Source organism: Marmota flaviventris, chromosome 14, assembly GCF_047511675.1.
Source record: "Marmota flaviventris isolate mMarFla1 chromosome 14, mMarFla1.hap1, whole genome shotgun sequence".
Taxonomy (NCBI): Eukaryota; Metazoa; Chordata; class Mammalia; order Rodentia; family Sciuridae; genus Marmota; species Marmota flaviventris.
This window is the reverse complement of record NC_092511.1, coordinates 86,025,483-86,049,023: the sequence shown is the minus strand read 5'-3', so window position 1 is coordinate 86,049,023 and position 23,541 is coordinate 86,025,483. Positions and strand designations below refer to the sequence as shown.

Sequence of the window (23,541 nt, the reverse complement as noted above, 5' to 3'; positions counted from 1 at the left end):
GGAAGACAGAAAAGGGGGTTCACCCTATGTAAAAACTTTCTCTCTTACTATGACCAACCTCTGGGGCTTTGGGGAGAGATGAGACGCATCACTAAACAGGACATGGCAGTCAGGTTGAAATCGTGCACCTCCATGAGAGAGAGAGGAATTGGGATGTTTTTCAGTTTGCAAATTTGTCATCAAAGGGAGCCAGAGGACGGAGGGGCAGGAGAGAGTGGTAAATATCAGTGTATCCAACTATCAACCCAAACACACCCTCTTGATGGGTGTTTGGTAGAACTCAGAAGTATTTCAGTTTTCAGGGTGCGGAGAAGCATCATCTCTTTCTCTCTTGACCGTCTCTCTCTGCACCTTGGCTGTGGCAAAGCTGCCTCGGAGCAGTTTACAAGTTATCCGAATGTCATCCTACTTAACGTGTCCCGTGGTCTGCTGGCTGATGGTAGTTTAAGCAGGATCTAATTGGTAACATATTGTCGATTGAATTAAGTGCCATATGACAGAGATTTAAACCAGGGTAATTTTTCCATAAAGAAAAATCTGTCAACAGACTACGGCAGAGGAACAGCAATAAATCAAATTGTCATGTTTATTAGTTATTGCCAGAGTCTTGTTGTCTTGTATTCATTAAACACCCCCATTTTTAGCACAGATAAAAGCTATAAAGAGGGATATTTGTGCAAGATGCTTTTTAATAGGTTTATATTTGTGCACAAACACCTGCTTCTATTTTAATCAGGAGAAAAATGGTGCTATTTCACTTTCAAAGGAATGCGCGCTTGGATTGTTTTCTGGATGAGGGATAATGTTTTTAGCTATTTCCAAAGCTATGTTTTAAAACTCTCAGAATCAACTCACTAATAAAGACAAGAATTAAAAAAAAAAATGAGAGAACACCATTTGCTTCTCAGATTTGCAAAACTTTTGAAAACAGACAGGGATGGAAGAGCAGTCATCACAGTCTGATTTGAAATGTCTAAAACTCAGGAAGAAAGCAAATTTTCTTCTACGAGAATGGCTTAACAAATTACGGATTGTCCGCACCAGAGAGCGCAAAGGAGCTATTTGAAAGAACAAATAAGGTCACGCTTAGTAGTCTGTCATTAAGAACCAACGTCCTTTGTAACTTTTCCTGTCCTTTTAATTTACCTTTCCTGAAAGTAGCCCCCCAAGTTTTTTTCCTTGTGATAAATCAGAGATGATATAGCAGCATTTGATATGTGAAGCCTTATTGGACTCTCCTAAAACACCATGCAGAAGAGGTTATACCCACTGGACAGATAAAGAAACTGAAGTGCAGAAAATAAAAGTATGACCCCAGGGTTCCTGTAGCTGTCAACCTCGGGAGAAAGATATCAGGAAGGCCTCTGAACGGTGGTGTAGAAATAAAGGTTTATAAGCCACATTTTATTAATTTGATTATTTTTGCAGTTCTGGGGGTCAAGCCAAGGGCCTTGTGCATGCTGGAGCCATATTCTACCACTGAGCTACACCCCAGCTCAAATGAAGGATCCGTAGATTGGAGCCCAGCCCTCAGCTCCATACCATCGTTTCTTGTCATTGTAACTTTGAACTCGTTTCTTGAATTCTTTGGGACTTGGTTTCCTCATCCGTCATGTTTCATTACTGCTTGATTCATTTTCTAGTGGAAAGGTGTGGGGGCTCAGAGCACAGGATCTGGAAGGATTCAGATCCCCATGATGCCATCTCCGAGCTCTGCACCCACAGGACATCGACCGACCTTCTCTCTAGGACAGGCACAATCGCAATGGCTCCATGCAATTAAATGATAGGGTGCAGGTGAAACACTTTACACTGCACTTCATCCTCGAGAGGTAAACCCCTCGTTAGGTTCTGTCCTTAGGACGCTGTGGTCATATGGGTGCCTTCTCTAGGTTCCTGAGCACCTGGGCATGAAAAATACGCCTGAGCACCTGTACTCAAGCCCAGAGCTCTGTGCTCGCTCCTCCCAGGTGGACCTCATAAAGAGGGGCTTCCTGGCTCCCTTCTCAGCCTCCTGTTCACTAGCTCCCTGCAGCTAAGGGCTACAGTATCGTGGCTCTGGCCTTGAGTTCCCCCTAAACCCATTCTGCACGCCTCACCTCCCCCTTCCCACCTTTCCCAACCTCCTACCATTTTCCTTCAAGTCTCTTGGTTTAATTGCATGAAAGGTGCTCCTGCGGCTGCTCCTGATAGCTGTTGAGCCTTATTGGGTCCTTTCAATGGGCCAGGCGCTCTTCTGAGCACTTTGCCCGTATGAATGCAATTAGCCCTTGTTGGAGAGGTACACATTTATTGTACCCATTTCACAGAGGCAAGAATTCTGATGCGGAGAGGCATGGGGACTCGCCTAAAGCCATCCTGTTAGAGTTGGGATTTGAGTCTAGCAAATAAGAAATGCATTTTTTTTTTTTTCCATTTTCAAAAGGCAGATTACATAAAAACATGCCTGATACAAACAAACAGTAACTGCAGGTAACACCCAAGGGAGCGGCCGTTGCCAGGAGCAAAAGCAAAACCCTGAGAATGTTGTTTGTGTGACTTTCACTGCCAGCATCTCTCCCTGGGCGACCTCCACAGCCTTAAGAGAAGGAAGGTGCCTGTGGTTCCAAGAATTCCTAAAGTTAGCCTAAGGAACGTTTGCTGCTTTTGACAAAAGCTGAGACAATAATTTTTTTAAACTGAAAGAATGGGTTTACCCACACCTTGTCAATGTGGACGTTCGGTTTTTAGCTGTTCTTATTGCAATGTCCGGCTTCCCACTACCTGAACCAACCCTGTCTCCCAGGATTTCCATCCCCGCTTTGGATAAAAGGGATTGTGAAATGCATATCTAAGCACGATTGCACTTTTACAATTGTAAGACTTGAATGACAAAATTCAAGTTACATATAGAAAAAAATTATATATAGAAAAAAAAATCCTTTGTCATTCTATTAGTCTTCTTTGGTTTCAAAAGTAGGGTCATTGTGCCATTTTATATCATGATATTCACATACCTTGTGTGTCTATACGTGCTGTGTGGATGTATATATGTCTGAGTGTGTGGCACGTGTGTGTAACACACGCACATATGCTGTGGGTAAGTAGATGATGTGTGTGTGTGCGCGCACACACACACACACACACACCATGTGCTGTCCAAGTAACAAGAGCGATAGCTCCACCAGCCCCTGTGGTGAGAGGCTCCCACGTTCTGAGCCACATCTGCAGGAGCCGTGGTGACCTAGGCAACACACCACCCTCTCCCCTTCCTGTAACCAGGCCTTTCTGAGATCACTGAGGCCATTTGTAGGTCCAGCCTGCAGTCACACCATGAGTTCTTTTTTTGAGGTACAGCTAATGGCCTCCGTGAGGTTCAGACACACTTTCCCTAGGGGCCAAGGGCCCAGCCAGCGTCACCAATATACATCGGAGCACATTTGCACCCGGGCTGTGTTTTCCTTGCATGTGGATCCTGTGACCTTCCTCGGTCACTCTCCACCTGGGTCATCTCAGCCTGCTCAGCCGTTCACCCAGGGCTGATGTCCCTGTGGAGCACTTGGGAATGCTCCCTGCTGCCCAGGCCTGGCTCCCGAGAGTCCCACCTTGCAGGGCCTGGAGGGCACCCATGGCGGCCCAGAGGGGCCACACGCTCTCCTGCCCCACCTTACCTCTGAGCTCTCACAAGCCTTTTCTTTCTGTCCCAAACAAATGGCTGCTCTTCTTGCTTCTGGGCGGCGTGGCGCTCGCTCCTTGCTGCAGCGTCTGAGTGGCACTTTCTGTACAAACAGGAAGAGTGTGTGTGGTCACCACCCGAGCGTGCAGGTGTCGATAGAGGATGTGAGAGTGTGGAGGCCAACGACGCACCAGGCCCCCAAGCGGCCTCCCTCCCCTGCAGCAGGCCCGGGTCGACCAGAAGCTGGAAGCAGAGCCCGGGGTTGCTCCCTGGGGACACCTGACGAAAGACGGAGCAAGGCGGCCGTGGGGCCCAGGGGAGGGCTGGGATTCCTTAACGACACCCTTATCATCAGGTGGCTGCCAACTCGGCACAGCCCTCTGGATCCCCAAATTGTCGGGACACCCAGGAGACCAGGACCAAAGGCTCCTCCTGCTCCTCGATGGGCCAGAGGTTTTCTAGAACTTTCTAGGAAAGGAGAAAAAACGCTAGTGAGGGAATCCAATGCCCCAAGGCCGCTGTCCTTGAAGGGCTTCCACCTCACAGCGCCCACTCCCGAGTCAGCCCGCACCTCCCCCCACTCCTCCTCTGCAGTCCGGGGGCTACCCAAGCCCAAGTCCCCCTACGCCCGCGGCTCTGCTGTTCTCTCGGCATGTCCCCCAGCACCTGGGGTTCCACCACACTTTGAGGTCCCTGTCTGTGGGTCACCTGCGCTGTCCCCTACCTGGCCTGGGGACTCCCTGCTGGCTCCTCCCCCCTCGCCCTTTCCTCCCCCCCCCACCCCGCCTTCTGCTCCTGGGCTCCTTCAGCCTTCCCAGGAAATCCGTTTCACGTGGGCATGTCCATCCCAGTCCTAATCTAGATCTCCTTCTGGACATAACTAGAAACTTCTCCACCCAGTTCTACACCCACCACAGGGAGGTGACCCCAGGATTGGCCACACCGGTCCCGAAGAGGGGAAAGCCCTGTCTCCTACACCCAAACCAGAGGGGGAGCCGCCTGCGCTCCTGGGTTTCTGGAAGGCGCTCACCCTTCCATCGCCAAACCCTGTCAGTCCTACCTCTGAAACTCCTTTCCCTCCTCCTCCTTCCAAGGGTCAGACCTCCCCAGCAGCGCCCCTCACCCGGGCCTGAGCCCCAAAGGCCAAGGGTGCCCAGGGTGTGCAGGGCAAGTCCCGAGGTGTGGGGAGAAAAGGTTTGAGTTCCTCTGAACCACACTTATTTTTGTTGTTGTTTGCATTTTATTGGGGTGATAGTCACATCCTATAAAATGAGCCGTTTTCAAGTGTACAGTGCTGTGGCACTGAGTACTCTCCCTGTACGACCGTGTCCTCCACCTACTTCCAAGACTCAGTTTTCAGGTTTCTGTTGGTACTGGAGATTGAATAGTTGCTGAGGCTGTCTTTGAACTCGTGATCCTCTCGTCTCAGCCTCCCCAGCCGCTGGGATCACAGGTGTGTGCCACCACGCCTGGCTTCAGGTTTATTTATTTATTTATTTGGGTACTGGGGATTGAACACCAGGACACTCAACCACACCCCCAGCCCTATTTTGTATTTTATTTAGAGCCAGGGTCTCACTGAGTTGCTTAGGGCCTCGCTTTTGCTGAGGCTGGCTTTGAACCAACGTTCCTCCGGCCTCAGCCTCCCGAGCAGCTGGGATCACAGACACAGGCCACCATGCCTGGCTTTCACGCTTGTTTTTACGTCATCTTTTCAGTGTTTACTTTCTGTGTACATTAACGCACATCAAGGGCACGCGCAGTTGTGTGGTACGGCATCTGTCAGTACTCATGCATCTGCTGAGAATGTGTCATAAAGACTTTTATTTTTTTACTGAAGAGGGAACAGGAGCAGAAATGTGACCTCCACCTGCTCTCACTTGACAAGCTGCAGAGTGTTTTCCAAACTGCCCCCAGATTATCTTTGTACAAGAGTACAGGCAGGACAGCGGTACAGACCCCGACCCCACTCCCAGGTCCTGACCCTTCAGCGGCTCCCTCTCACCCAGGTTCCATGGCTGGTCAGAGGGGGCACTGTGCGCTGGCCCCAGGCCTCTCCCCAGCCTCTGTCCACTGTCCCTACCGCGTCCTCCCCGGGCCCCACAACACCTGGTTCTCCCAAGTGCAGGCTCAGCCTGGACAGTGCCCAGTGCTCCCTTGGGGAGGACTCTGGGTCCATCGGCTACATGGCAGATACCATGATGTTGGAAATCCTTCCCTGTTGACCCTCCCTGAGCGGGATTCATCCCCTGTGTGGGCTTTCCCTGAAGCCATCGCCATGTTGGGTGGCGCTGCAGGTGACTTGGTGGGGAGGAGGGTGGGGTTCGCCATTAAAAGGACCTGGGTTTGAATCCTGGGTTTGAGTGGTTCTGGGACCTGTAAGAAAGAGGTGGAGCCTGATGGGAAACGATTAGGGACAGACGCCGCCCTTGGGAGAGAATAATTCTGTCTTCTGGGACTGAATCGGTTGCTGTGAGAGCAAGTTGTTATATAGCTGGTTTGGTTTTTCCCAGACTAGCTCTCTTTCCCTCTCCATTTTCTCTGTCTCTCTCTCTCATGAGCATGAACTCCTACCATGGAATGCTATCTCCCAGTCAGGACCTCATCAGAAGATGACACCAGTGGCTTTGCTCTTCAATCTCCAGAACCAGGAGCTAAATGAACTTTTTTTTCTTTATAAAGTTTCTCGCCTCAGGAATTTTGTTATGGCAACACAAAAACGATGAATCCCCATCCTTGCCATTGAGTGGCTTCAGAAACCAAATGACATGGTGTGTGTACAGAATGTAGCCCGTGTTCAGAAAGTGGCAGGGATTAACATGAATATTTATTTGCTTATGTTACTGTTCTGTAAAATTCTTGTAGAATTCATACATTTTATACCCAGGAGAGCTACCCCCAGTAAGGCAGAATGTCTTCATCACAAAAAAAAAAGTGTGAATTATTTAGTGTTCAGTTGTAACAAAGTGCAGACAATGCATGCTCTGTCACCATGCCCGTCAATGTCCCTTCTGCTCGCCGCCCCACCCGCCACACTCAACGATAATCACTGATAGACTTGTGACTCTTCTCCTGAGACTGCGGGCCCTGTGAGGCGGGGAGGCTCTGCTCTGCCCGGCCTATCTCTGCAGGTCCCTGGCACCTAGTAGACCCTCGATGACTATGGGTTGAGCAAATCAAAGAATGAGGAGGTTATTAGACTGCAGTTGGGTAAAGCTGATTTTGAGCCGGAATTCTGCCACATCGTCACTGTGTGACCTGAAGTCATTTGAAACATTCCTGAGCTTCAGTTTCCAAATCTGTAAGGGGGGGAAGCACAATATCCACCCTCCCATGGGACAGGGTTGTCACCAAACCAGGTTGTCCTTGCAAAATTTAATCATTTTGCATAATAATATCATTTTTAAAAAAATGATGTCCCTGAGCACCGTTGCGGCTGGGTGAGATTCGTGATGTTCGGGAATTCCAGAAGAAGGCTGGACTCGCTCCGTGTCCTGAGCAGGCCCTCTTCCCAGCATGCCCTGCTTCTCCAGCATTGAGAGTCGGCTCCACCTTTGCGCCAGCCAGGGCTGTCTGTGGCTGCTGTGCCTCTGTCACCGTGTGCTGTGGTTTGGGTGTGCATCCCCCAAAGCCCATGAGGTAGAGGTTTGCTCTCTGGCCTGTGGTGCCACTGGCAGGTGGCAGAGCCTGCAGGAGGTGGAGCCTGGTGACAGGAAATTGGGTCAATGGGAGCATGCCCTTGGAGGACCCTGATCTTCCTCCCTTCCTTTCTTTTCTTTTACTTCCTGGATGCCATGAGGTGAGCAGCTCTCTGCCACCACACCATGCTATGCTTTGCTACAGGCCCAAAAGCCATGGGCCAACTGACTGTAGGCTGAAACTGAATAATAAAAGAAAACAACTTTTTTTCCTTCTAAGTTGATTCTTCTCAGGTGTTTTGTCACAGTGTTGGAAAACTGACTAACACAATGTACAAATTTCCCTCAGCTTCTCTAGACAAGAGAAGTGCATCTTGCCACCATATTGTACCCTGTGGTAGTGAATGAAACCACAGAGAACACAGCCTGATTTGTCTGACAGGACCTTGGAAACAAGCCCACCTTGGCCACACTTGCTGGGCACGAGGGCACCAAGAGCATGTGGGGCTGTGTGAGTTTTTTTTGTGAAGCTGGGAAGGGACACAGACATGTGCATGGGAATCTCAGCTGGGCAAAGGGAACAGCAAAGATGGGCGTGGGCCAAAAGGCTGGTTAGTGCCGACTGGGGCCATTTACCATCATTTCCAACCAGGCTGGGTATAGATGGCCTAGTCTGTTCAGGTGTGAGGATAGGTAAGAAGGACAAGTACCGAGGGAGGAAGCCCCACTGGTTTGTCACCAGGGAGTCTGTGCAGGGCCAGGGATGCACACCTGCGAGCCTTCTCCATCCTCGAATCCCACTGAGGACTCCATTGTCACAGCCAGGAGTGAGGCTGGTACCCAGCAGGTGCCGAGGGTTTTGTCTGGGTGAATAAGGGATCTAATCTAACCAGCGTCCATTATCTGTATATCTGTGTCTGTTTGTTCTGTGTGATAGTAAAAATAGCTGACATCTACCGAAGCTTGTCATGGGTCGAGAAGCACTTTACCTGGACTAATTTATCAAAACCACATGACGACCTTGAGGTCAGTGGGTTTGTATTCTCATTTCCTCATTGGAGAAAATGAGGCCCAGAAGTTCAAGAAATTGCCCAAGTCAGACAGATAATTAATGGTAGACCTGGGGTTCAAATATAGGTGTTATTGTTCCAGAGCATATAGGCTTAATCTCTCTCTCTCTCTCTCTCTCTCTCTCCACACACACACACACACACACACACACACAATCCTATTCACATACACCTGTACACCTGCACAGACAGGTATACACATTGTGTTTATATTTGTATGTATGTCTATATGCATGTTTATGTGTATTCCTGGCATGACTGTCTCACACGGAATTTCCCCTAGATTTCTCCGCCTTTCTATAAATAATCCCAGACTTATAAATGTATATAAAGTAAGGTCACCTCATGTTTTCATGTTGCCTAAGTCAAACCAGGAGAGGGCACAGGAAGAGGCTAGTTGAATTAGGTGAACAGCTTATTTCTGTTAGAATCAAAAGACTGCTAGTTAGCCGAGTGTGGTGGTTCACACCTGTAATCCCAGGGGTGGAGAGGCTGAGGCAGGAGGATTGTGAGTTCCAGCCTCAGCAACTTATTAAGGAGGCTCTAAAGTGACTCAGGGAGACCCTGTCTCTAAATAAAAAATAAAAAAGGGTTGGGGATGTGGCTCAGTGGTTAAGCACCCCTGGGTTCAATCCCTGGTACCAAAAAAAAAAAAAAAAAAAAAAAAAAGACTTCTTCTAGTTGAAAAAAAAAAAGAAAGAAGGAACAAGTTCTACAGATTCCATTTAGAAACATACCGCATAAGCTGCGGTGTGTCTGGGGAGGGCGCGCAGAGCAGGCCCCATCACCCTTAAGAAAAATTGCTGCCTGAGCCACTCAGCAATTCATGATGCGAAGGCAAAGCAGGGACCAGCGGTAATATAATAAGAAACAAATAGGGCAGACAAGGAGGGAGCATAATTACAGAGCCTCTCAATCTGCTGGTAGCATTTACCAAAGAATAAGTTGCATACAAGAGAATTTGCATACAAATGAGGTATCCAAGGCAAAGGAGTAGGACAGAGATAAGAACTCATACATGTTATTAAAGCATGTCAGCAGGAGGGAAAAAAAAAACATTAAATGGATACTGTGTAGGTTTAGCTCCCTGACATTACCAAAATAAATTTTAAGTGACATACTGAGCTTTAAACAGGTACACAGCTTTCAGTGCCACACGAGAACCAGGATTTTATGTGTGTCTGCCTCTTGATCTTCTTACGTGGCCTCATGCACTGGAAGTATTATTTTAGGCACTAATATTTTAAAATAAACACTACATTTTCCCCAACATAAGTTTTCATTTTTGCATGATAGACTGCATGCAATTCCCAGGCAAGATTTTTAAAGAGCGATTTCTTCAAATGCTTCCTTGTTAACAATTGACACACACTTTGCTTCTGTAAATAGGTAAGAAATATGGCAACTTTTACAAGTAACTATTGAGGATTTTACTGCAGTTAAGATTATGTGTGAGAAATCTAAAAGCATTGGTTTACTTTTCTTGAAAAAAGCATAAATCGTGGAGTGCCAATGGACTTTGAATCAAATTGAACTGCATGTCAATAGTTTAAAAATGTAAGGAGGCTGTCACATTGTTGGAAGAGTGGCTGGAGTGGAAAAGGGACAGAAGTCTTCGAAATATATAATCACAGAGATTTAGAGCTGAGGCCCGGATCTGCTCCTGGCCTAACTCCCAGCCAATCCCTGATGTAAAGTTTGCTCCTTGGGCCGCCCTACGTGAATTTATCTGCTCTTGATTGGCAGCTGAAGGTCACTCTGAGTGGCTGCTGAATCAGATGGCCCTGGGATAGACACTTCCTTGCCCGTGTTCAGTGAATTGCATGCAGCGGAGTGAAGTGGATGTAGCTCTCTGGTATGGGGCCCGTGGGCTTGGATTCTGTCTCTGGTATCAGGACCCCGGGGGACATGGGGTCAGAATCCACTCTGCACAGCTCTTTGCTCGAGGGATTCCAGGAAAAGCTGTTCCAGGCTGGAGGCGTCCAAACTGAGGTTCTGAGCAGCCCTAATCTCTGTAGGTGTCCTGAAGGCTTGGGCGATTGAGTGGTCCAAGAGTGTTTATCCACTAAAGTTCTAAAGTTCACAAGTTCCAACTCAATACACCATTGACTGATAGGGGTGTGTCATTTCGTCCCTCTGTTTGAGGTTTGTTAATTACTCCTTGTCTTGAAATTTTCGATTTCTGTATTTTGAGGCTTGTTTCTGGGCACATCAATGTTCTTGTCGACTTTGATTTACGTATTGAGTCTACCTTTAACAACAATTTCCATTTCCCAGTGTAATTACAATGCATTTTTCCACTGAGCTTGACCTCGAATGGATAGAGATACCATCACCCCTGGCTCCTTTATTCTTAGCGTTTTTCTGAGTCTTTATTTTTCTAGTTTTTATATTTCTTTGTTGTTTGGATTTACATATTGACAGCCTAGTTTGAGTCTATGTTTTCCCTGGTACTTGCCCTATAAAAATGGAAGTTTTCCCACTGACTTTTATTGTCTTCATTAATTGACTTGCCTTGTCTTGTGTTATTTTTTAAGCTTCTCCTTGCTGATAGTTCTTGCTTCTCTTGTTTTGACATTTTTTTAGAAGAATTGTGTATTACTTTCTTTGAAAGATACAGATTCTGTTTTAGTTCTTTGATTCTTTAAATCCAATCATTTGAAACTGTCATTTAAAAAATCAGGAATATTTACTGTTTGAAACGTAGGAAAAGAAACGCTCTGTTTAACTGAGCTGCATATTAAGTAGGGCAACAAATGCCCATTTATTCTAGTAACTCTGGTAAGGGCTAGCGTTAACTGAGCACCTACTGTGTGCCAGAAACCTCGGCTAGGTGGCTAAGTGTTTCAAAGATGTGCCTGGGTGATGGGGCTCCAGGGGCAAGAGGGTGGCAGGGGATGGGGCTGGAACGTGTCTCTAGGCTGGGTGATTCTATAAGCCGACTTCCGTCTCCTAAGGGAGGCCCTGGGGAACCTTGTGAGGAAGGGATGGACCCCTCCGGCTTCTGCAATTCCTCCAAGTCTCAGAAGGTTCTTAGGACCTAAGATAACTGATCCTTGGAAAAGGCCACTTGAAATGAGGACCAAAATTTGACATGTAACAAGAAGAACAAGAAGGTTGATTCTAGGACAAATACTGAGGAATGATATTGGCCAAATTATATTGTTAAATCGTGAGCATGCGCAAACATGTGACAGCAAATTCCATCAATATGTACGACTATGATACACCAAGAAAGCATGGGAAAAAGAAGCTTAACTGTGACTTTATCTTTAAAAATAGAGCGAAGTTTATGAACGTAAGGTGACATGGTTTGCATTGAGATATAGGTTACCATTGTAAGTGAGTGTTAACCTAACAATAGAAAGACCAAACTGAGTACTGTTTGGTGACTTTTAGATTCCCGACTGCATGGTACTTCGGTCAAGAAGTTCTTTAACTTCATGCAGAGTTCTATGTCACAGATCTAAGTAAAGTGTCTCTTAAAACAACAAAAAAAAGGAATTATCTGTTTCTTTGACTAAAAAGTAAGATGCATATATTTATGTGTTTTTCCAATGCTTCTCTTAATCCTTGGACATTGAAAACACTCTCTTTTAAAAAAAAAATCAGTGAATTTTAGGTTTTCTTTTCCATCTTCAACTGGAGAACCTTTGCCACACCCCATTAGAGAAGGATTTTCACGGGATTTGAGCAATTCTCCACCAAAGTCATCTTCTGTTGCCACTCTGCAATCGACTAGCTTTGCCTACCCATCAAGGTGCGCGGTCTGGGACTGCTTTTGTCTGACACAAGGAGAGGGGTGAACTGTACCAACCCTGGTCCTCCGCAGGAAACAGATGGCACCCTGGGTCAGCCTTCGCAATTGAGGATTTTTTAAAATAAAGGAGCCCTAAAAAGTGCTGTTGGGTCAAGTTAGGGGAAACCAGCCAAGGAGGCCCAAGGATATCTGGGTTAGCCACAGCAGGAAGTCAATGGCAGCCACCTCCCTTCCCCAACCCCCACCTGTGGCTCAGAGGTAGGGGAGGGGCTCCCTCTCAGGACCAGTGACCTAGGCCACAGGCCACAGCCCCTTGTAGTAACTCAGAAGGAGCTGGGAGAGCTGTTGGTGGCCCTGATCTTGCTCCTCTCCTGCCTTGGTGTCCAGCCAGTGACTCCCATTGGCCAAACCCAGGTGGAACCAGAAAGCAAGGGAGCCCCTGGGTGACCTTTCTTACTGGGAGCCCCAGGACACAGAGCCCACAGGAAGGGAGACACTGGATCAGAGGGACAGGGGAAAATGATCTGTTGTACTGCCTGCAAGGAACTGGCTTTTCAACTCGTGGTGTGGAGAAGGGTGTTCCAAAGGGAATGACCGTTCCTGGGGCTCAATTGGCTACAGGTTCCTTTTTCTTTTTGCTTTTTAACAATTAAGACTTTTTATTCAAGTGAATGAAAAGCAATGAACTCTTAAAATAGCATCAACAGAGTCAAGGAGTGATTAAAGTGTCCTGGGGCTAATCAATGAAGGTATCCTAAAGAGAGTCTAAAATTCCAAATCGGGTAGTATGAGCCTATCAATGATGACCGGGTGAAGACAGTAAGACATTAGGAGTTTTCCAAAACTCAAAAGTTATTTAAAAGTTGGTCTTGTCTGTTGGAGCATTTGTGAGAGAGAAGCATGATTGTCCCCACGTCGGGGGCAAGGAGATGCAGGCTCAGCAGGACTTAGCCATGGCTTCCTGCAGGTTGGATGTGGAGCTGGCCTCCGGAGTCAGATGTTAGAAGGAATCCTAAGCCTTGAGTGCCGGGGCTCACCTGCCTCTTCTTCTGTAGCTAGAATCGTACTGAACTCCAGCCCTTCCTAAAAGTGTTTCTGAGGACAAATTTGGCAATGAATCACGTGACCATGCTAGCAGAGTGGGCCGCTGCGTGATTCTTGGAGGGTGATAAAGCAGAATGTTTGATACTACTCCATTTTGGTAAAACCCAAATATGTATGTGGGAAAATGATTGATACGAACGGTGTCATTAACTGTTATTTCTGGTGTGTCCACTGTGGGTTATCCTGCTAGGATCTTGTAATCTATGATTTGTCTTTTCTACATTACCTCCTAATTGCAGCAGTATGGATAATGAGTACTGGGCCAAGGTGATCCCTTATGGTTTCCCTGGAAAAGGAATGTCCAAGAGAGTTTCCTGTTTACTTTGAAGAGAGAAGCAACAGAATAAAGGATCGACTGGACTTCTGTGCGGAAGGCGTATTTGTCCATCCGTATGTACACAGATAGGAGTCTGTCGATAATGGACATTTCCATCTCTAGAAAAACAAATTTATTTTGCATTTGAAGTTGAGGACATATTTAACCCTTCAAATTACTTCACCACCAGCTTCATAGTCACACCTGACTTCTAAGACTTAATAAGCAAAACGGAAGTTTCAGAAAGGAGTTGGAAATCACTGTGTTGTATCATACTTCAGTGACTTAAGAAAAAACTTCTGATTTCTTTTCTATCAGAAGATTTGAAGTTGATATCTAAGACAGTGATTATAGTCTACTTGGTTCTATACATTCAGGAAAAGCACCCCCTTTTTTTTAAACACTCTGATGGATGGTTAATACAGGACAAATAAAGGTAAAGAGAGCAGAACACGTCATGCAGATAAAAAGCTGAATGTAATCTGGGTGCAGAGGCGCACACTTGTCATCCCAGCTACTTGGGAGGCTGAGGCAGGAGGATCTCAAGCTTGAGGCCAACCTCAGAAATTTAGCCCGGCCCTGGCTCAAAATGAAATTTAAAGAACGTGCTGTGGATGTCACTCAGTGGTAGCATGCTTGCCTAGTAGGTGTGAAACCCTGGGTTCTAGCCCCAGCCCTGGGATAAGAGAAAAAGGTCAGTCCAGGCTATACTTTCAAAGAAAAGCACTTGTTTGGGTCACTCCCTTATTTTCAGCTTATCAGCACTCACTGTGTAAGGACTTTTTATTCAATGCCTCCAACAACAGTCAGGGAGACCCCTGCAAGGCTGCCCTTGGCCCAAAGCACTCAGGCACCCCCCACCTTTCCTCTTGGGATTCTCCCTGCCTCCCCGGCCGCTGCCTGGGAGTCGGGTCCCCAGGCACCCACGCTAATCCAAGCCACCAGTCTAAGTTCAGGCTCTCACGGGAGCCGACTCTGAGACAGGGGTCCCAGGGCAAATAGCTTCTTCAGAAGAGAGGGACACAATCACGGGGGGCTGGGGAGAGGAGGGAAAGGAGAGCAGCCATGGTAAACAACTGGAGCCTGACTTTCTGGAAAAACGTGGCCCAGCTCAGGGCTGGGGTGGGGGCGGGGGCGGGGGCGGGTATGAGCCACCTCTGGTCGCCTGTCGGGGACCTGCCAGAGGCCGTCATTCCCAGCACTTCCACTCCGCCACAGAGGAAGGCCAAGTGCGATTTGCAGCCCAAAGGTCAAGCCCCGGCTGGTGGAGGTGAGACTGGCACACTCCCAGGTGGCTCCTTAGGGCCAGGGGACAGATGGGGCAGAACTCCAACAGCATCTGCCACACCGCAGCTTGCTCAGAACATGGCTCTCTCCATTGCCACCAACTCAGGTGAATCACCTGCTTGTCTAGCATACAGCATAAAAATGAGGATCCATCTAGGTTGGTGCCACAGTCTAGCTATTGTGAATTGAGCTGCCTTAAACATTGATGTGGCCGCATCACTGTAGAGGGCTGATTTTAAGTCCTTTGGTTATAAACCTAGGAGTAGGAGAGCTGGGTCAAATGGTGGTTCCATTCCAAGTTTTCTGAAGAATCTCCACCCTGCTTTCCAAAGTGGTTGCACCAAATGCAGTCCCACCAGCAATGTGTGAGTGTACCTCCCATCACCCAACACCCTCACCAACATCCATTGTTGCCTGTATTATTGATAACTGCCATTCTGACTGGAGTGAGATGAACTCTTACAGTAGTTTTGAATTGATTTCTCTAATTGCTAGAGATATTGAATATTTCATGTATTTGTTGGTCAATTATATTTCTTCTGTGAAGTGTCTGTTCAGTCCTTTAGCCCATTTATTGATTGGGTTGTTTATTTTTTGGTGTTAAGATTTTTTGAGTTCTTTCTAGGTGCCCTTCAACAGATAAATGGATAAAGAAAATGTGGTATATATACACAATGGAATATTACTCAGTCTTAAAGAAGATTGAAAATATGGCATTTGCTATAAAGGAAAATTGATGAATTAGACTATTTTAATATCAAGAATTTCTGCCCATTGAAGAATACCACTAGGGAGTTAACCTACATATAACAGAGTAGAACAAAGTACTTGCAATTCAACTTCAATGAAAAATTTGATAAAGAACTTATGCCAATCAGTCAGGAAAATATGGCCAAAGCTTGGACAAAGCATGTGAGCAGTAATGTCACAAAAGAAATACTCAAGTGCTCAATATGTCTATGAAAAAGTGTTTAACATCATGAGGCATCAGGAGAATATACGAACTAGAGGAAATGTATTGCTATACATTCTCCAAAATGATCACAATGTAAAAGCAGACAATAGCAAGTGTTGACAAGGATGTGGAGCAACTAGAACTCTCAATCACTGCTGATGAAAGTAAAGCTGATACTAACTTATACTCCAATAATACTACCCCAGACTTATCCCCAGCAGAAAAAGGTACAGACATACAGCAAAGTGCACTAATGTGTAAGATTCTTATAGCAGCACTACTCACAAATGCTATAATATGGAACAACCCAGAAGAATCAATAAATTGTGGTATCGTCATAGAGCAGAATACTCTATAGGTGGGGTCAGAAAACTTTATCTCTCAAGGGCCAGAAAATAAGTATTTTAGGTTTTGCAAGCCACATGGTGTTCTGCTGCGTGCCCTTGTTTGCTTTTTTTTGTTTGTTTGTTTGTTTTGTTTTGTTTTAACAATGTTTTATAAAATGGAAGCCATTCTCAGTCTGGGCCTGTGGTTCAGTGGTAGTGCATCTGCCTGGCATGTGGGAGGCACTGGGTTTAATTATGAGCATTGCATATAAATAAATAAAAATAAGGGTCTATCAACAACTAGAATAAAATAAAAATAGTAGCCATTCTCAACTGGTGAGGGATACAAAACCGGGTCATGGTAGACTGCAGTTCACCTGTCTCGGCTCCAGGCTGAGAGCAATGAATGTGTTACTGCGACATGCAAAAACATGAATTGCACAAATAGCATGCATGAGGAAACACATTCACAAAGAATGCATGTCTAAAGAAAAAAAAAAAGAATGCATGTTTATAATTCTAGCAAAATGATGGCGATAGAAATCTGGGTAGAAGTCATCTTTGGGATAATGGCAATGATAGAAAAGGACACAGAAGGCATCTGAGAGGCTGACGGTGTATCTTTACCTGACAGGTTATGCACTGTTATGGTTGGATCTGAAATGTCTCCCAAAAAGCCCACGTGTTGAAAGCACGGTTCTCAGTGTGGTGAGGTTCGGAGGTGGGGCTTTGTGGAGGCTACAACCTTGTCAGTGGATTAATCCGTTGGGTGGTTTAATACTTTGAGTGGAGGACTGGGTGGTACCTGCAGGCAGGTGGGCCTGGTGGGAGGAAATCCGTCCTGGGGGCGGGGCCTGGGCTCTGTCTGTCTCTGGCTCCTCCCTCTCTCCTCCCTCTCTCCTCCCTCCCCCAGCTGTCCTCCACACACCCTCTGCCATGCACCATCTGCCTCGGAGCCAGCTGACCACGTATCAGGACCTCTGAAACTGGAGCCAAGATAAATCTTTCCTCTTCCCGGTTGTTCTTGTCAGGTGTTTTGGTCACAGTGATGAAATGCTGACTAACACGCATGTATTAATTCTGTGAAAATTCACTGAGCGATTCACTGAACCATTTGTCTGGTTTTCTGTATATAGACATATATCTGCATTATGCCTCCATAACTTTACTTTAAAAATCCTATAAAAGGGCTGAGGTGGTGGCTCAGCGGTAGAGTGCTGGCCTGGCCCATGTGGGGCCCTAGGTTCTATCCTCAGCACCACATAAAAAGGTATTGTGTCCATGGACAACTAAAAATATTAAAAAAAAAAAAAATCCTATAAAAATCTTGGAAGTCCGATTCTCCTCCCACAGTTTACTTTCTTCTTACAGTTATTTGATACCAGCTTCCTTTCAGGGTCCTGAGTAGCCGACATCTTAGTCCACCAAAATGTCTACCTCCATCTAAAATGTCTGCGAGTGGCCCAGGAGACTGTGGCTCTTAGTCACTGTGTACTGTTATTAAATAAGAATGCCCTCAATATCGGCTCTTCTTGTCATGAACAGGGGGGAGACACGGTGGGGGGGAGGGGGAGAGAGAGGGAGGGGACGGGGAGAGAGAGAGGGGCCCCTGGAGAACCAGGTCCCTGGCATGTGGCCTGCAGTGTTTTCTGCTGGGTCTCAACGCTTACATTTCAGTAGAAGAGAATTAAGAACACAGTTTAGTTAGAAACCAAAAGCCTCGCTGAACATATTCTTCTCATTTGTGCTTTATCCTAAACATTTGTAAAGATTTAGCAGATCACCCCGGGAAGCCTTTTTAATCCACATTCCAGTAATAGACATTTCAGAAACACTTTCTCAGGGCCGTTTCTGTGTCCAAACCTCTGCAGAGCCCAGTTGATTGTCCCCTTAGGGGCGTGGTGAAACCTCCAGATGTGACCCCTGGATGGATGGGACAAGACGGGGGGCTGCCCTGACTGTGGTGTTCTCCTACCTGGCCCAGTGCCCCTCTGGGGTGGGAAGGCCAGCGCTGGGGGCTGCGCAGGGACAGAAATGCAAATGTGATCAGAACCATTCTCTTCCCGTGTCGGGAAATGTGGCTGCGTCTCCATTCTGGGTGGAAAAACTGACGAATCCTGGCTTTTCTTACAATTTGTAATTGAGATGGGTACGCAATAGATGAAGCTTCTTAGAAAAAACAAGGCTTTCAAAGAAAAAAGGGAATACCTGGGGGTATTAAGTGGGCACAGTACCAGGGGCTTAGAACCCCAGGATGGGAAGGACTGTGCTTCCACTCAGAGTGGACAGAAGGTCATGGTTAACCTGGAAGAGAAAAGAGAAAGTGCCATTGTATCTGTGGAGGAGAAATAGAGGGTAAAATAGAAGTGGGAGGGCACAAAGAGGGTCAAGAGTTGGAAAGGTGTCCAGGGCAGGTACCAGGGCTCAATCACCGTGACCTGCATTGGCCTCTTCGCCTGCCAATCAACAAAGGCTGAGTTTTCCTGACAAGAGTCTAGGAAATGTGTATGGGAATGGAGGGACAGACAGCCAAGAAAGAAGAATATAAAATATGATTAGGCCAAATTAATTAATATAGATGTCACTACTTGGGATTTGGGTGCAAAATATTGGTTTATGCACCTGAAAGAGGCATCCATAGTTGGTTAGGGCTAATTAAAGCTGGACTCCAAGGGTGGCCTAGGGCTGAAATTGAACCCAATGCCTCATGCATGCTAGGCAAGTGCTTTACTATGGAGGGAGCTACATCCCCAGCCTTAAAAACTTTTTTTTTTGTGTGTGTGTGAATAAGAATCAGCAGGCCAGCTGGGCGCAGCAGTGCATGCTTGTAATCCCAGCAGCTCAGGACACTGAGGCAGGAGGATTGCAAGTTCAAAGCCAGCCTCAGCAACTTAGGCCCTGTCTCAAAATGGAAAAAAAAAAAAAAAAAGGTACTAGAGATGTGGCTCTGTGGTTAAGTGCCCCTGGGTCTAATCCCCAGTTTAAAAAAAAAAAAAAATCAGCAGGCTATAAGAAGTGCATTGGTAAAGAGAGTCCCTGAGTTCTTGAAAAGCTGAGGTGGCTGTCCTCTGAGGGTTGGAGGTATTTGGTACCTTAGTGGGTTCTCCCAACTTCATATTTTAGAAAGCAGGTAGTGGTGTTGAACATTCAGAATCAAAGCATGTGTAATGGTCATAATTAATGACAGAGATGGAGCATTATCAGGAGGTTTTGACCTGCGCATGACAAGACCTGGGTTCTGGGGATGCAGGAGGTGGGTAGCCTCCCAAGCTTCTCTTTGTTGTGCATATAGGTGAAAAAATAATAGGTCCGATGGGTAGAAACCTAACTTGAGTTGCCAAAATGGGAACTCAAGATCTTTCGTGCAGATCTCAGACATCAGCCCGTTTGTAGCTCAAGAATTTCTGAGTTGAGGGGGTGCTCGGGTTCCTCTGAAGAAGGATCCAGCAATTTGGACAAAGAGGAACAGCAAATTGTGAGTAATTTTCTGAACCTTCCCCGGAGGCTCTGAGGCCAATTTTCAGGACTGTGCCCTGAAGTCCCTGGGCTTCCCAGGAATCAGATACTGGTCTGCACCAGCGCTAAAGTAGGCCGAACCCGAAGCCACCGAGACCCACATGTCACCATTGGGACCTTCTGAGGCCGGTGATGGAGCCCTTCATCTAAGCTATCTCACATCCTGAGCCCATCCTGTGGTTAATTTTCTCACTGCTATGGTTTGAGTGTTTTCTTTCAAAAACACATTGAAATTTAACTGTCATTGTAACAGTGTTAAGAGGTGGGACCTTTGAGAGGTGTGTAGGCCATGAAGCCTTCCCCCCCATGGGTGGAACCGGTGCCGTTATAAGGGGGTGGTTTCTGCTCCCTTCTGCCCTCGGCCCCGGGACTATTGGCAAGAAGGTCACGTCAAGAAGCTGGCTCCTTGATATCGAACTTCCTAGCCTCAGAACTGTAAGCCAATACATTTATGCTGGATTGCCCAGTCTGTCGTACTCTGTTATCATAGGTTAAAACAGGCAAAGATGCCCATTGTCAGAATTAGAGGGGAAGTAAATACACTAAGTTATTGGCAGGATCTCAGTGCCAGTTCCTTGGCCTGTGGAATGCAGGCTGGGAAGAGTCAGGGGGACATCCCTGGAATCGCCCCAGTACCCATCCCATCATGAAGAAAGTCAACTGAAGGGAACGTGTCCCTGGGAACTGGCAGAGATCTGTCCTGCTACAAAAGACCTGACACATCCACAGGGGCAGAGGCTCCGGCCATCTTGCTACTTGAATCACCAGCTCAAGTAGCCAGATGTGTCCTGGAGAACACCGAGGATGACCACACCCTTAAGCAGCTGGTGGTCGTAATTGCACCCGTGACCCGGTTGTGGTGCGGTCATTGAAGTCAATCAAAGAGTGATCTGATTGCCAGAGAGCAGATTGGGTGACTGCTAGAAAGTGGGGACAAGAGGAGTGCCATTTGCAATCCAGGGGACTCTCTGTGGTGCCTCTTCATACTCTTGTCCCATAGTCCTGGACAAACAGACAAAAAACTCTGTGGCAACTGAGTGAAAGCAAGGCCACCAAAGATTCAGATGACACAGGACCAAAGATGGGAGTCACCCCGCCTGTCTAGCTGAGGTGCTGGTGGGGGGGAAGGATCACAGGGCCCGTGTGGTAGAAGAAGGAAGCTGCGTTATCCCCGCAGTCTTGTGACCAGCCCCAGAAGAGGGGACTTGAGCATCTGAGTGTTCAAGAGTGAATTGTTCTTACCCTGTTTCCTGACTCATGGAGAGGATCGGAGAGAGTCTGGCCAAATTTACCCTCACACTGCGGGTGAGGGGACTTCAAGTCCCTGGATGGGGGATACCAATTATTTCTGGAATAAAAGACAGTGAGGACGCCTAGGCTCTAGCGATCCTCCTGCCTCAGCCTCCTGAGTAGCTGGGACATCAGGTGTGGGCCACCATGTCCTGCTGCCCACACTCTTGTAAGTCGCTCCTTTATGAAGTCCTCCATGTGCCCAGCTGGTGTGCTCTCTCTGTGTATCACCAGGACCCTGCTCACACCTTGGTTAACAGTTTCCAACCTCTGTTAACAATTTCTGGACCCCACTGGCATTGCCTGGACCTGAGATAAGGCACATAGGGCTGCAGTCACAATCACCCTGGCCACCGCTTGGTGTCTCCTTTCAAACAGACAAGGATCTGCAGACTCGGGAGAGTCCCGTTTCCCGTCTTGCCTGTGGCTGCCTTTTGAAGTCTTCTTCCCTTTTCTCCACACTGTGTCCTGCCCCCAAGCCCAGCCCACCTGGCCGCTGCACTCTGCCTAACCTTTGCCTGATCTTGTCTCTGGCACCATGGCTCCGGCATCCCAAATCTCTTCCGGTTGCAGCCAACGGATCTCCAGGAACCAGGACCCAGCATCCCGGCTGCTTTCCCTCCATTGCCTCCCTGGTCAGTGAGAACCAATACTTTCCAAAATCAGGACCTTTGTACCTACTTGACCAAATACCTGGCCACCTGCTGCACTTTTGGGCCAGGTCAGCATCTGTTCCTTGCATTTCCAGGTGAAATTCCCTGGCCTCTGCTAGTCCCCACTGTTTTACTTTGTGAAATATTTGTACTGCCCCCACCCACTCACCCACAACCAGACCCACAAACACTCCAACCAAGGCTAGACAGGGTCAAGGCACCTGATGCAACACTGTGCACATAGTAGTTCCTCAATAAATGAAATATGTCAAGAAGCATCTCGGAAACTATAAAACCAAAGAAACGAAGGGTGCAGTTTGACCATTTGTTGAAGGCGTTAAATGACCGGCAGGTACCCAAGAGTCTTGTTATTTGAAATAGCCTTTTACATAACTGATACTTGGAATGTGACAGTGAGAAAACGACATGTTTATCTTTCGTGAATACCATTTCCTTTTCTTTTCTAAGGGTTCATTAGGAGAAGAAGCACCTTTGAATCCATGTGGAAATGAGAGACACGTCCTGCCCTGCGCTCTGGAGTGAGCTGGGGTCAGAGCCCTGGGATAGAGAGGAAGACAGCAGGGGCAGAAGGTTTTTTCCTAAACTACAGGTGAAGAAGAAGACTTGGGCAGAGGGGCTGCGAGGAGACTGACCGACGGTGTTTCTGTGAGCAGGACGACGCAGATGTGGGCGGGCAGGGGACATGGAATCATTCCCCGTCAATGCAGAGTCAGAAGGACACACATTCTCTACGACATTGTCAGGTCCTAAAGAAGAGGACTTTAGTGACATGGGGATCACAACATGAGCTCGTGCCCTGCCGCTCAGTGAGCACCTAGGAGGTAGACTCATTCGCTATACCTAGTGGTAATTTGGGGTTTGTGAAAAGAGAGAGAATAATAAAAATAAGGACATAACAAAACCGATGGATGCTAAGACCTATGGAGCACTTCCGGCTGCTCCGAGTCCCTTCCTGGATTAGCACCCCCCTCTACAGGAGAAGACACCGAGGCCTGATGGGACCCGATGGCAGCCGGCCGAGCTCCACAGAGCTGGCGGGTGCTGGAGCCTGCGGTTCAATTCCACGCACGTAGCCTGGCTCCAGGGTCTTTGGGGGGTCTACCTGCCAAGTTGGCTCATCTGGAATTTCCTTACCACTTTCAGTTTGGTTGCTAAAACTAAGGGAGTAACTGAATCACCTGTTAGACCTTTGTAGCCCTGGTCTTATGGTGACATTAAGCCAACTCCTGAATACCGGGACTGTCCCAGGGAAACCCGGGTGATTGGCAAGTCTGAAGTAGGCTATTCTAAAGGAATCTACCTGGATGGACTCACACAGCTTTCCTTGGTTTTGACCCCAAAAGTTAAATAAATAAATAGAATTAAAACTAAATAAATAGATAAATAAAATAGAATACCTGGGCCATTTCTCCATCTTGTCTCTGGCACGAGCCATGCTCTAGCGAAGGCTAATGGCCCTCATTCGTTTTTCATTAAGCAGTGGCTTTCTTCCCAGGCATCCTGGGTTCCTTTGCTTTGTTGTTTAATGGAAGGAAGTGAGCTCTTAACCCGCTGCAGGTGGGGGCCTGGAGACGCGGCTGGGCAGAGGGAGAGCCCCCCCAGTCCCTAGAAGGGACGGGCCTCCAGAGAAGGCGGACACCCTCAGGGCTGCTTGGCCGCTCCCTTCCAGGAGGCCTGACCTCTCTGAACTGGTAAGAACTTGATGGCAACGTGGTTTTCCCTGGGTAGCCCTGGAAAGGGACCTGGTCCCTCAAGAAGGCCAGATGCCAGCGGACACCACCCATGTGTGACCAATAGGACATTGCACAGCAGGGTAGCCTTTCTGTTCTAAGGGTCATTGCATACCACTCAGAGCGTGGTACACAGCGGGTGCTCGAGTTTCTTCAGGGTCATGGGACCATTGTGAGCATCTCACCTCTCCACAGGGTGGCCTCAAAGGGTCTGGCCCAC

The 23,541-nt window shown here is 47.4% G+C and overlaps 1 protein-coding gene across 1 annotated transcript in view; it reads right to left on the bottom strand.

Annotated features, from left to right (window-relative positions):
- Nucleotides 1-3,733, bottom strand: part of Aff3 (ALF transcription elongation factor 3) — a 577,149-nt gene extending 573,416 nt beyond the window's left edge. Inside the window, exon 1 of the mRNA XM_027950674.2 lies at nt 3,651-3,733. The gene's annotated coding sequence lies outside the window, so the exon portion shown is untranslated. The remainder of the gene's footprint in view (nt 1-3,650) is intronic.
- Nucleotides 3,734-23,541: the final 19,808 nt, after the last annotated feature.